Source organism: Giraffa tippelskirchi, chromosome 1 (genome assembly GCF_054371585.1).
Source record: "Giraffa tippelskirchi isolate mGirTip1 chromosome 1, T2T-mGirTip1v1.2.pri, whole genome shotgun sequence".
Lineage (NCBI taxonomy): Eukaryota > Metazoa > Chordata > Mammalia > Artiodactyla > Giraffidae > Giraffa > Giraffa tippelskirchi.
Genome location: NC_137275.1, coordinates 988,314 through 999,960, shown reverse-complemented (window position 1 = coordinate 999,960; position 11,647 = coordinate 988,314).

Here is an 11,647-nt window from a genome sequence, read left to right as displayed (position 1 = left end):
CTCCTCCTCGCCCTCCAAGGATGCTCACAAGCAGTGGGCTTCCCTCGGCCCCCAGCCCGCTGCAGCACCCGCTGCTGTCTGGTGTGGCCTGCGCTCCCTGTGAACCCAGGAGGTGAGGGCCGTGGGGCATCTCAGAGGCCGCCCCCTGAGCAGTGGACGCCTCTTTGGCTCAGGCGCCGTTCTCTGCTCCTGTGTGTGCCCCATGCAGGGGTCCCTCCCCAGGGAGCTCCCCGTTCCACTGGGCACTCGCTCCAGGAACAAGAAGCCGTGGTGACAGATGACAAATGAGACCCGCAGCTCTGCGCCGACTGTGCAGGGAGAGTGTCTGCGGTGCCCGGGCTGAACGCAGGCCCTACCAGTCCCAGGCAGGACCCAGGGCATGTGCACCCCTGGGAGGCGGGTGATGGAGACCCTTGCTGAGGCAGCGCCGGGTGGGAGGTCACGTCACAGCCCCTGCACAGCCAGGACCTCCCTGGGGAGAGGCTGCAGGGAGCCTGGGTGGGCACAGGGCGGGCACAGGTGAGGGGCTGAGGCCAGGCGGACATGACAGCCACAGGACAGAAGCCTTGCTGCTCTGATATTATTATCCTAAAAGTCTTACACAGTTTATTGGAGACATCTTTTTACTCTTAGCATATGGGATTTATTGATTTGGGTGTTAATTGCATACATTACTATACAATTCAAGCTATCTAATTGTCTTTTTAAAACTTGTTTTTGAGATGAAATGCATGTTACATGAAATGTAAACATTTCAAAGCGACATTCAGTACAGACATTTTGCCCTGGGGCCCTAGAGAAACCCCCGTCCTTGGCCATCACCACTCTAGCCTGCTCTGGTTCTGTGGTTTGCCCCTTCTGGACTTTTCAGGGAAATGGAATCTTACAGCAGGGGCTTCCCAGGGAGAGAAAGAGACCCCCGGGAGGCGGGGGGACCGGTTCTGGGCCGAGTGTCCCCACACAGACAAAACTCATTCTCCTGATAGCGTGGACAGGGGCCGGGGGCCGGGGAAGCAGCTGCGTGTGCCACTTGGCCCCCAGCTGCCCTCTGGCTGGGCCTCTGGGGCGCACGGTCCAGGACCAATACGGGTCTCTGCTTCGGCCGGTTGGTTTCTGGAGGCCCCTGGTCACTCGCCATGCGATGCCACACCTGCGATACCACACCTGCGCTGCCCCTGACAGCCACTGGGTGGCAGCAAAGATCGCCCCGTTAATGGCTGAGCCCTTGGCCGGCCTGGTGGCCGGTGGGCAGGCCTGCAGGGGTCTGGAGCCCGGGGGTGGGTGGGTGTGGGCAGACCCTGGGGCCAAGTGTGGTGGCGATGGTGTCCCCCATCAGGCCCACCCACTTCAGTGCCCTCAGGGTTTCGGGGCCTCTTCCTCCTTCCTAAAGAGGGCTGGGTCTAGGGAGGGCATCAGTGCCACTCCCTAAAGAGTGCTGGGCACCCTGGGGGTGTAGACAGAATGGGCTGCCCACACCCCAAGGAGGCCTAGCTGTCTAGGGGCTTGTCAGGACATCAGGAGCCCCGGGTGGGGTGGGGCAGGCTGAGTCGTGGGTGTGGCCAGGTGGGCTGTGGGTGTGGCCCCGTGGCTGTGGGTGTGGCCAGGTGGGCTGTGGGTGTGGCCCCGTGGCTGTGGGTGTGGCCCCGTGGCTGTGGGTGTGGCCAGGTGCACTGTGGGTGTGGCCTCTGGGCTTACTGAATCCAGGCCTGGTCACTGGACAGTGCACTTCCCAGATGGGACTCCGAGTCCGGAGTGAGGGGCTTGCCTAAGGCCATGGGACTCACGGAGCCCTAACACTCAGGGGTCACTGCATGCTGAGTGGGCTCCCAGAAGGGCCAGGGAAATTGAGGTTCAAGACCCAGGCTCCCACCAAACTGCTGCTTGAACTTGGGAGGAGCCGCTCTGCCGAGTGGAGATTCTGGGAGCAGCTGCTCTCCAGACCAGCGCTGGGGGTGAGGGCCTGGGGCGGCTTCGCTTGGCCCCCCTCCCCCACGCCCCCTCCGCCTGCGCCCCCCCACGCTCCCTCTGCCTGGCCCCCCTCCCCCGCGCCCCCTCCACCTGCCCCCCCACGCCCCCTCCGCCTGCCCCCCCTACGCTCCCTCTGCCTGGTCCCCCTCCCCCACACCCCCTCCTCCTGGCCCCCCTCCCCCACGCCCTCTCCTCCTGGCCCCCCTCCCCCGTGCCCCCTCCACCTGCCCCCCCCACGCCCCCTCTGCCTGGCCCCCCTCCCCCATGCCCCTCCCCACGCCAGCCTTGGGGGACCCTCCCAGCCCCTGGCTCAGCCTGGACACTGGCCCTGTCTGGTCAGTGGGCTTGGTGCATGTGGTAGGATATGTAGGAGGGGACCCAGGCCCGATGGGGAGGGGGAGGCCGGTGGGCCCTGCAGGGTCCTCAGTCTGGGCCCCTGAAGCCGTCGATCCTTTGGTTACTGGAGAAGGGACGCTGGCATGTGTGCGTCCTGGGATTTCCCTGGAACCAGCTGTCACCGATGGCGGGAGCTGGTCAAGGCCGGTGCCACCAGCTAAGCAGCTGCTGCGACCTCGGCAGGGCCCTAGGCTTGAAGGTGGAAGCGGTGTCCCCTCTACCTGCTGGGCCAGGAGGGCCCTATGAACTCGGGACTTGTCCGGTGGGGACCTGGGTGGCTGGGAACACAGGGCGGACTGGGCGGCTCCCCAGCCAGGGGCTGGCAGGAGGCCTGGTGAGGCAAAAGGCAACAGTCAGACACTGGGGGCTTGGGCCCTACAAGTCCATGGGCAGATGCGGTCCCTACCCTTTCTGCCCGTGGCGCACGCGAGGCCTCCGTCCCACATCAGGCCCGGAGAGGCAGCGGGCCCTTCCCTTGGAGGGGGGCCGGGTGGGGGAGACCATCCGGGCCTCCCCGGAACCACTGTGGTGCCCCAGTGCTGAGCCCAAACCCCACCGGAACCTGAAGCCCAGCCCAGCCACCCTGGTCCCCGATGCCCAGCCCTCCTCACGTCTCAGCCTAACATGCCCACCCCCTCCTGAGAGGTCACCTGAACATGGCACCAGCAGCTGAGGGGCGTCCCTGAACCCCGCAATGCTGACAGAGCAGAGACTCCCCGCCACCCCACAGGGTTCAGACCCTCGCCTGGCCTCCAGGAGGTGCGACCCCCTCCTGGCTGCCCAGGGGTCCTGCTGCCCCCACCACCAGTCTCCTGTGGGCCGGGAGTCCGGTCCTGCGGGCACCAGCTCCCGTGTGGCTGATGGGCGCTGGAGCTGCCCGGGCAGGGCCAGGAGCAGGGCTGGGGGGCAGCCCCAGGGCCCGGGTACCTGTTTCCTCTCGTCCTCCTGCCCTCCAGGCTCCGCTCCAGGCCCGACCTCAGCGGCCAGGTGGCCCCTTCCCTGTGGCGCCTGTCACCCAGAGGCCGGGGCAGGGCCTGGGCTCTGTGGGGTGAAGGTGAGGCCGAGGGCATGTCTCTGCTCGCGTCAGCATTGCGGGGTTCAGGGACCCCCCTCAGCTGCCCTGAGGCCTCGTCAGCTGTCCCGGGTGCCTCCCTGCTCCGATCCCCACCTGGGTCCATGCAGGGTCTTCCCGCGCCTTCCCCGGGCTGGCCTCGGTCCTCCCTGCCCTGCATATTGGTCAGCTTTCTGTTGTGATGCTGCTGCATGAGGAATAGCCCAAAACCCAGGCCTGGGGACGAGTGTCTCCCTCTGGGTCCAGCATAGACCATGCAGGCCCCAGGGCACGGCACCCCTCACCAACACCGTTCAGGCGAGTGGATGCCACACCCAGAGTCTTGGTGACAGAGGGGCTCCCAGAGGGCTTGCATTGAGGGACCCTGCCCTGGGGGGCAGAGCCTGGTCCCTAGCTCCAGTTTCCCGCTTCCTCTGATCCATGCGTTGCCCCGGGGTGCCCTGGCCCTGACTGCAGGGACCGAGATCCTGGATGCTGAGTGCCTCTCGGCCGTGGGCGAGGCACTCCTGCAGGAAGGGCGCTGGGTGAGCGCGAGGAGGACCCTCCTGGCGCCTGGGAACCACCCGCAGAGCCAGCCTTCCCTTGGCGAGATCTGCAGGCGGCCGGCAGGAAGGCCAAGCTGGCTTTGTCGCCGTGTCCTCTTCGGAGGGTTCTGTTACTGCTCCTGAGGATGTAGAAGACCCATTATCTGTGGGGGTCTGTGGTGGGCATCTCCCTGAGGGTCCTGCCTGGGATCCCGCTTCCCCTGGCCCTCCCACCCCCCGGGGCAGCTAGCTGGGCCTTGGGGTCTGACTGTAGAGCTCCAATCCCCTGCTGAGCGGCGGGTCCCTCTGTGTCCCTCGAGCCCTGCTGTCTTGTCGCCCGGGGCCTTGGAAGCCTTTCCCACAGCCACTTGGCTGAGAGGGACGCGGGACGGTCTCATGTTCCCGGAGACTCTGCCATTTGGGTGTGGTGGGCCGTGCACTGGGGCCTGCCCTTTCTGAGCGTCAAAGACAATTCACTGACCCTCCCGAGGGGCGCGGGGGCAGTGGTCGCCCCATCCGCTTTCTCGGACGGGGGGATGGGGCCTGGCATCCAGGGGGCGAGCTGACCTGAGCTGCGGGTGGCTCTCCCGCCCTCCCTCCGCCAGCCCTGCCCCATCCAGCTGGGCAAAGGGGCTCCTCGGCTCCTCGGTGACTTGGAGGGGCACCTGGCAGGAGGTAGACTGCTGTCCCCGTGGGCAGGGAATCTGGACGGTGGGACGGGCGCCCCGCAGCAGAGAGTCCAGGCCTTGCCCTTCCTCCCAGGCAGGGTCCCTTGGGGGTCCTGGGGGTCCCAGGAGAGGATGCCTGTCTCCCGGGCTGGGGGCTGCGCCCTGCCGGGCACCAGGCTTCTTGCCGCCCGCCGGAGACGGGCCCGTCAGCGCTGCCCCCTCGACTTTTTTCTCCTCCCCAATTAATTAATTTAAATTGACCATTAAGTCAGCCGAGTTTTTGATTGATATTTTCATTAGCAGCCCTGTCCGACGCCCCAGGAATGTATGGTAATGTCCGATCTGTGGCCGCGCTCCCCCCGCTGCGCTGAGTTATGGCTGGCACCGCGCGTCTCCCAGGGTAATTTGAATTCAGATGAGCTGCCGCAGTGTTCCGGAGCCTGGCGGCCGGCCGCTGACGGATGGCACTCGGGTTATCACAAGGTCACCGGCGCAGCCGCCGCCCGCCGCGGGAGGGGCTGGCGGGCCTTGGGCGCCGGGGGGAAGGTGGGCAGCCAGCAGACCCCCAAAAAGTGGCAGATAGAAGGGCATGTGTCCGGGAGAGCGTAGCCACCAGCCTCATAACTGCAGTTCCCGGAGGGAGCTGGACACCCGCCCTCCTTCCCGGCCACCTGGCCGCCCCTCATAGTGGGGCGGGGGCCCGGCCCCGGAAAGCGCTACCAGCGCTGGGCGCAGAGCTCGGGGTTCCCCGGAGTGGCCTGCGGGTGAGCATCCCCGCCCTGAGCACCGCAGCTCTGAGAGCTGGACTTGCTCGGTCCGCGCATCTCAGGGTGGCCGCGTTGCTGCGGGAGGCCGTCCAGCTGCAAGACTGTGGCAGCTCACCTCTGTGCTATCTCCCCGTTGGTACCGCGGAAGGACATGGGGCCTCCACTCTGGCTTGGGGTGAAGGGCCCGGGCAAACACGGAGTCCTCTCCGGCCACGCCCCCGAGAGGGGGCTCCTACTGAGCTGTGAGGTGGGTGGGGGGCGGTGGGGCTCTGACCAGCCCCCTTTTCCCGGGCGCTCTGGGGGTGCTGCCCGCTGACCCCAGGCCTGGGCGAGGGCTCTTGGGGACCCTCCATGGAGACCCCGAGTGCTGGTGTCCGGGCTGGATCAGAGTGAAGCTGAGCCTGTGTGGACGAGATCTGTGCAGCTGCCCGTGGGTCCAGTGGTCGGGGAGCAGGGCAGGGCTGGGGGCCGACAGGGAGCCCCGCTGAAGGGCCACTTGGCACAGATCGGCCCCTGGCCCACGCACCCAGGCCTGAGCTTAGCCCATCACGAGGGCCGGACAGGGAGACCCGATGCTGTCGTGTCCTGAGTGGACCGCAGGGGGTCAGCAGGCCCTCACCCCTGGGCATGGTGACAGAGACTGTTGAGGCTAGGTGTTTGCCCCCATCCATGGATCCTGCTGGTCCCTGAAGACCCTGCTGGGGTTGTGGAGCTGCAGAGGTGGGGCCTCGGGACCACCAGGAGGAGGGCCTGGGGTCCGCCCAAGTCCGGCAGGGAGGAGCGGGTGCTGCTCTGTATTCTCGGGCAGGGCCCTGCGGGGCTCATCTCAGCCCTGTCCTCGCACTCTGCCAGGTGGGGGCAGACTTGCCCCCCAGGGCCCCCACCCCAAGCTGCTGCACGCGCACTCGTCCTGGCCAAGCCAGGCACGTTCCCTGGACGCCCGATGTTCCTTGCAGCTGTGTGTGGCCGTACAATGCAGACCTGCTAAGGGGATGTGAGTAGAAGTGCTGGACAGAGCTTCGGGAAGGCTCCTTAAAAGCAGTTGACTCAGCTGGGAAAGATGGAGGGCAGGAGGAGAAGGGGGCGACAGAAAATGAGATGGTTGGATGACATCACTGACTCAATGGACATGAGTTTGAGGAAAGTTGGGGACATAGTGAAGGACAGGGAGGACTGGTGTGCTGCAGTTCATGGGGTCACAAAGAGTCGGACACGACTGAGCGACTGAGAAACACCTGGGAAAAGCACCCCCCTGTCCTTTGCACTTCTTTTTTTTCTGCTTCCTTAACAGAGATGTAGTGGTTGGGGCTTTGGCAGCTGTTTTGAACCACGAGGCAGGACGCCATGTGCAAGGATGGAGAGCAGGAGGACAGAGGTGCCTGGGTCTCTGACAGCTGTGGGCCCCTGGCCCACCCTGGTTGGCCTTCTCCAGCTCTGGTCTCATGGGAGAGATGCGAACACCCGACTTAGTGCCCCTTACTCTTGGCGGTGTCTTGGTGCTGGTGGTCGTGATGGAGGCTCAATTCCCAGATGAGGCAGGAACCAAGGGGAACTCACCATGTGTGGGAGCAGCTCGCTGTTCCCAGACAGAGCAGGGGGGCTCAGGGCGGGTCCCGTGGGGCTCACTGCAGCGGGAGGGGCCATTCCACCCAACGCCATGACCAAGGTCACGTGACCATTGGTTTATTTCAGGAAAACAAGGTGGCTTCCATGAGGCACTGACGTGGTCTGTAATACGAGGAAGGAAACGTGGGGACGAGAGACGAGGGGTGGGAGAAGGGCTGGTGGGTGGGGAGGGCGAGAGGCGGAGCTGACCCCAAGCCACTGGGGAGGGAGGGGTCCCCTCTGCCCCGACCCCAGCCCCCCGTCTGGGCTCAGCCTGGCCGAGGCCCTGGGCTCCCTGACGTCCCGGCCCCTCCACGGCGCCTCCCTGTGTGTCTGGCTGTGGGGGCGCCTGTCTCGCCAACCCTTCCTCGTGGTTGGGCACCAAATGGAGGGGTCATCTCCGAGGGGCCACCTCCCCTCCCGGGGGTGCGCTTCCAGGGTGGTGTCTCCATGCTCAGATGCAGAGAACCAGGCAGAGTCAGCCTCAGGACAGAGCAGGACGAGTGACCGTTACGCTGACCGCCACCCTGGAAAAGGGTACAGAGGAAATCCTCGAGACAGCCCCAGGGGAGCCGCGACCTTGGCGGGGAGGACGGGCCAGCATGGCCAGGCAGACACGAAGGTGCCCATCCCGTGGCCTCTGAATTCCGGGCCACATGGTTCCAGTGAGCGGAAAGGAATTGGTTTGTAATGACCGTCTTACAAACGGGCAGGAAAAGGGGCAAAAGGGAGGCCAGGCTTGCACGTGTCTTGCGGGTACCCTGGGTTCTAATCACCCCTGAGAGCTCCAAAAACGGACCCTTAACCATAGATGAGTCACTGCGGATGAGACTCTAAACAGCCCCCAAGTCCCCAAGCAGCCGTCCTGGGGTCTTCAGGACCGGTAGCCTTGGCTTTCGTGTTATGCCGTGACCTGTCATCCGTGAATCTGGAAGCAGGGCGGTCCCTCTCTTTCCAAACACTGACTCGCTAGTCCCGGCACCACTGTTAAGTTTCTAGTTTATTCCTTTATTTTTGGCGGCGCTGGGTCTTCGTTGCTGTGTGCGGGCTTTCTCCAGTTGCGGCCGGCGGGGGCTGCTCTTCCCTGCGGCGCCGGGCTTCTCACGGCAGTGGCTCCTCTCGTTACATACGGAGCACAGGCTCTGTCTAGGTCTGCGGGCTTCCGAAGTTGCAGCTCTCGGGCTCTAGAGCACCAGCTGCTTAGCTGTTCCGTGGCATGTGGGACCTTCCAGAGCCAGGGATCAAACCTGTGTCCCTGCATAGGCAGGCCGATTCTTACCCACAGCACCGTCAGGGAAGTCCTCGGCACCGGTTTTGGGAAAGATGTTCCTTCCTCCGTCAACAAGCACTGATGTCTTGTCAGAAATAAACAGACCACGTGTCTCCACGTCCACTGCTGGGTTCTGCTCTGTCCTGCTGCCTGTCGGTCCGTCTGTCTTACTGCAGTTTTACAGTGAAGTCTTTTTTAAAATATTTATTTATTTAATTGGCTGTGCCAGGTCTTAGTTGCCCTGCGAGGATCTTGGTTGCAGTGTGGGATCTAGTTCCCTGACCAGGGATCCCAGCTGGGCCCCCTGCCTGGGGAGTGCGGAGTCCAAGCCACTGGACCCCCAGGGAAGTTCCTACAGGAAGTCTTCACATCACTTTGTGTAAATCCTCCAGTTTCTCCTTTCCTTTCAAAAAATTTAGGCCAGGCTTCAAGCATTTTTACCAAAAAAGGCTGCTGGCATTTTGATTAGGACTGTGTTAAATCTATAAACCAATTTTGGAAGAATTTCCATCCTGACAGGACTGAGTCTGCTGACCCACACAGTCTGTGTCTCCGCCATCTATGTGCACGTCTTGCACAAGTTTCGTTAAACTTATCCTCATCTATTTTATTTTTGGTGCTAATTTAAACAGATTTAAACATTCTATTTCCTAATTATTGACTAGTAGTGGGCAGAAGTGAAATTGCGTCTTGTGTGTTGACCTAGCCTCGTGGGATCTTGCTAACTGCGCCTGGCAGCTCCACCAGCTCGTCTCAGAATTCCTGCATATGTTAGTTACCTGTGGCCGCATCGTGAATTATGCCCAAGACTAGTTTGCGCTAAGCTTGTTACGATCCCGTGGCTTCTGAGGGTCAGTAGCCTGTGTCACCTACCCGGGGCCTCAGGCTCCAGGGCTCACGAGGTCAGTGTCACGCCAGGGGGCTGTGGTCTCACCGGACTTGCCCCTTCCCACCGGGGCGGCTGCACCCAGAGTGAGGGCCGCTTCAGAGAGGGGGGAGGCCCCGTCTTCTTCCTGCTGCAATGCTGACGTTTACGCCTAGAATGGACCCCGGGGAGGAGAGGTTGAGGCGCGAGGAACGGCGCCCAGCTGGACTCGTTACCCTCCGCTGTGTGATGACTCTCTCCAAACTGAGCAGCTGCAGAGAACAAGCACTCGCGGCCCCACGGCTTCCGAGGGTCGGGCCCGAGGGCGGCTCAGCTGGGTTTGCTTCAGGCTCAGGCCCGCGTCGTCTGCAGGCTCCAGTGGGGCAGGCTCTCCAGGCGCCTCGCTCCCCTGGTGGCTCCTGTCCACGGGGGTCTCGGTGGGGGTGGGAGGCCGCCCACTCCTTTGCTCTCTGGCCGCCACGTCCAGGCCACACTCCAGGGAGGGGAGGGAGGTGCTGCGTCCAGAGCAAGGGAGTCTGTGGGCCTTCACAAACGTCCACAGGCCTGGTACGACTAAAGGTGGAAAGTGTGAGAATGGAGAAAAACACACTTTTTCGACACGAGGCAGACTCCACAGTGGGGCTTCCCTGGTAGCTCAGTGGTAAAGAATCCCCCTGCCAGTGAAGGAGGCACAGATTCCTCAGGTTCAATCCTTGGGTCGGGAAGATCCCCTGGAGGAGGAAATGGCAACCCACTCCAGATTCTTGCCTGGGAAATCCCATGGTCAGAAGAACCTGGTGGGCTACAGTCCACAGAATCACAAGAGTTGGACACGACTTAGCGACTAAACCACAACCACCAAACTCCGTGGTGAAGAGGCTGAAGGCACCAAGTTTTTTTTTTTTAAGGCACCAAGTTTTATGGGAAGAGCAGTGTAGCATCAAAGTATCGAAAGGAAAACCTTCTAACAGCACAGAGAACACAACAGGATCGCAACTGTGACGACAGTCTTTGAGTAGATTGCGGAATAAAAATTCACATGTGTACATAGGATTTGAACAAACGTATATGGAGAGAATTGAACATAGCCATGTATATATACATCAGACTTCCTACTCGACATTCAGAAGACCCGACTCTAAGCAGTTGTGTGCGTGTGTACTAAGTCACTTCAGTTGTGTCTGACTCTTTGCGACCCTATAGGCTGTACCCTCCAGGCTCCTCTGGCCACGGGATTCTCCAGGCAAGAATACCGGAGTGGGCTGCCATGCTCTCCTCCAGGGGATCTTCTCAACCCGGGGACCAAACCCAAGTCTCTTATGTCTCCTGCTTTGGCAGGTGGGTTCTTTACCACTAGTGCCACCTGGGAAGCCCACTTTAAGCAATTAGGGAACATTTACTAGAAGGAGGTATCAAGTGTCCCAGGAAGACTATCTCAGTAAAATTTTCAAACAGAAGCCACTGCTTTTAGGCTCATGGCTACAATGTAACAGCAGCACTAGGTGTCGCTAGCAGAAGCTGGAGGGAGGAAACATCCCCAGCCATCAAAACAATCTCATCTCTTTCTTCCTTAAATATCCATTAACTCAAAGAGGAAACAAAAGCCCATCATTAAGGACAGAAGACTCTTGAGAGTCCACTGGGCTGCAAGGAGATCCAACCAGTCCATCCTAAAGGAGATCAGTCCTGAATATTCATTGGACGGACTGATGCTGAAGCTGAAGCTCCAATACTTTGGCCACCTGATGTGAAGAACCGACTCATTTGAAAAGACCCTGATGCTGGGACAGACTGAAGGCGGGAGGAGAAGGGGATGACAGAGGATGAGATGGTTGGATGGCATCACTGACTCAATAGACATAAGTTTGAGTTGGTGAAGGACAGGGACGCCTGGCGTGCTGCAGTCCATGGGGTCACAAAGAGTCAGACACGACTGAGCAACTGAGCTAACTGACTAAAGGACAGTTTGGAAAATAGCTCCATTGAGATGTTACACATCAAACTCAAGAGCTCGGCTTGTCATTTGGACCTTAAATTACACAGGAAAGAACAGGAACGAACTGCCTCTGAACCCCTCCTGGCAGCCTCCCCTCCTGTCTCCCGGCTGGCCCAGGCCCTGGGGCTCCCCACCCCTATGGCTCCTCCAGCCTCAGCCGTGGAGCTGAGCCGGCACCACGCCCTTGCAGTTCCAGGAGTTTTCCTTCTCCGAAGGTGCACGGCCTGCCTCCCATATTTTATTTTACTTTATCATTTTGTCTTGTTTCCTCTTGTCTCACCATCTCCTGACGTCCTCTCCCCTTCTTCCCTTTAGTGACAGAGGCCCCCGAGTCATAGCCTGTGGCCCATGCTCTGAGGATCTCCCCGCCTTCCTGGGGGCTGAGTGGGGAGCCCCCGGGTCCAGCACCCCAGGGAAGGTGGGTGGCAGAGCCAGCCTGACGCCCGGAGGTCCAGCAGCTCGAGCCTCGAGATGCAGTCAGCTGGTCTCTGCCAAAATGGCAAAGGGATGCCCTTC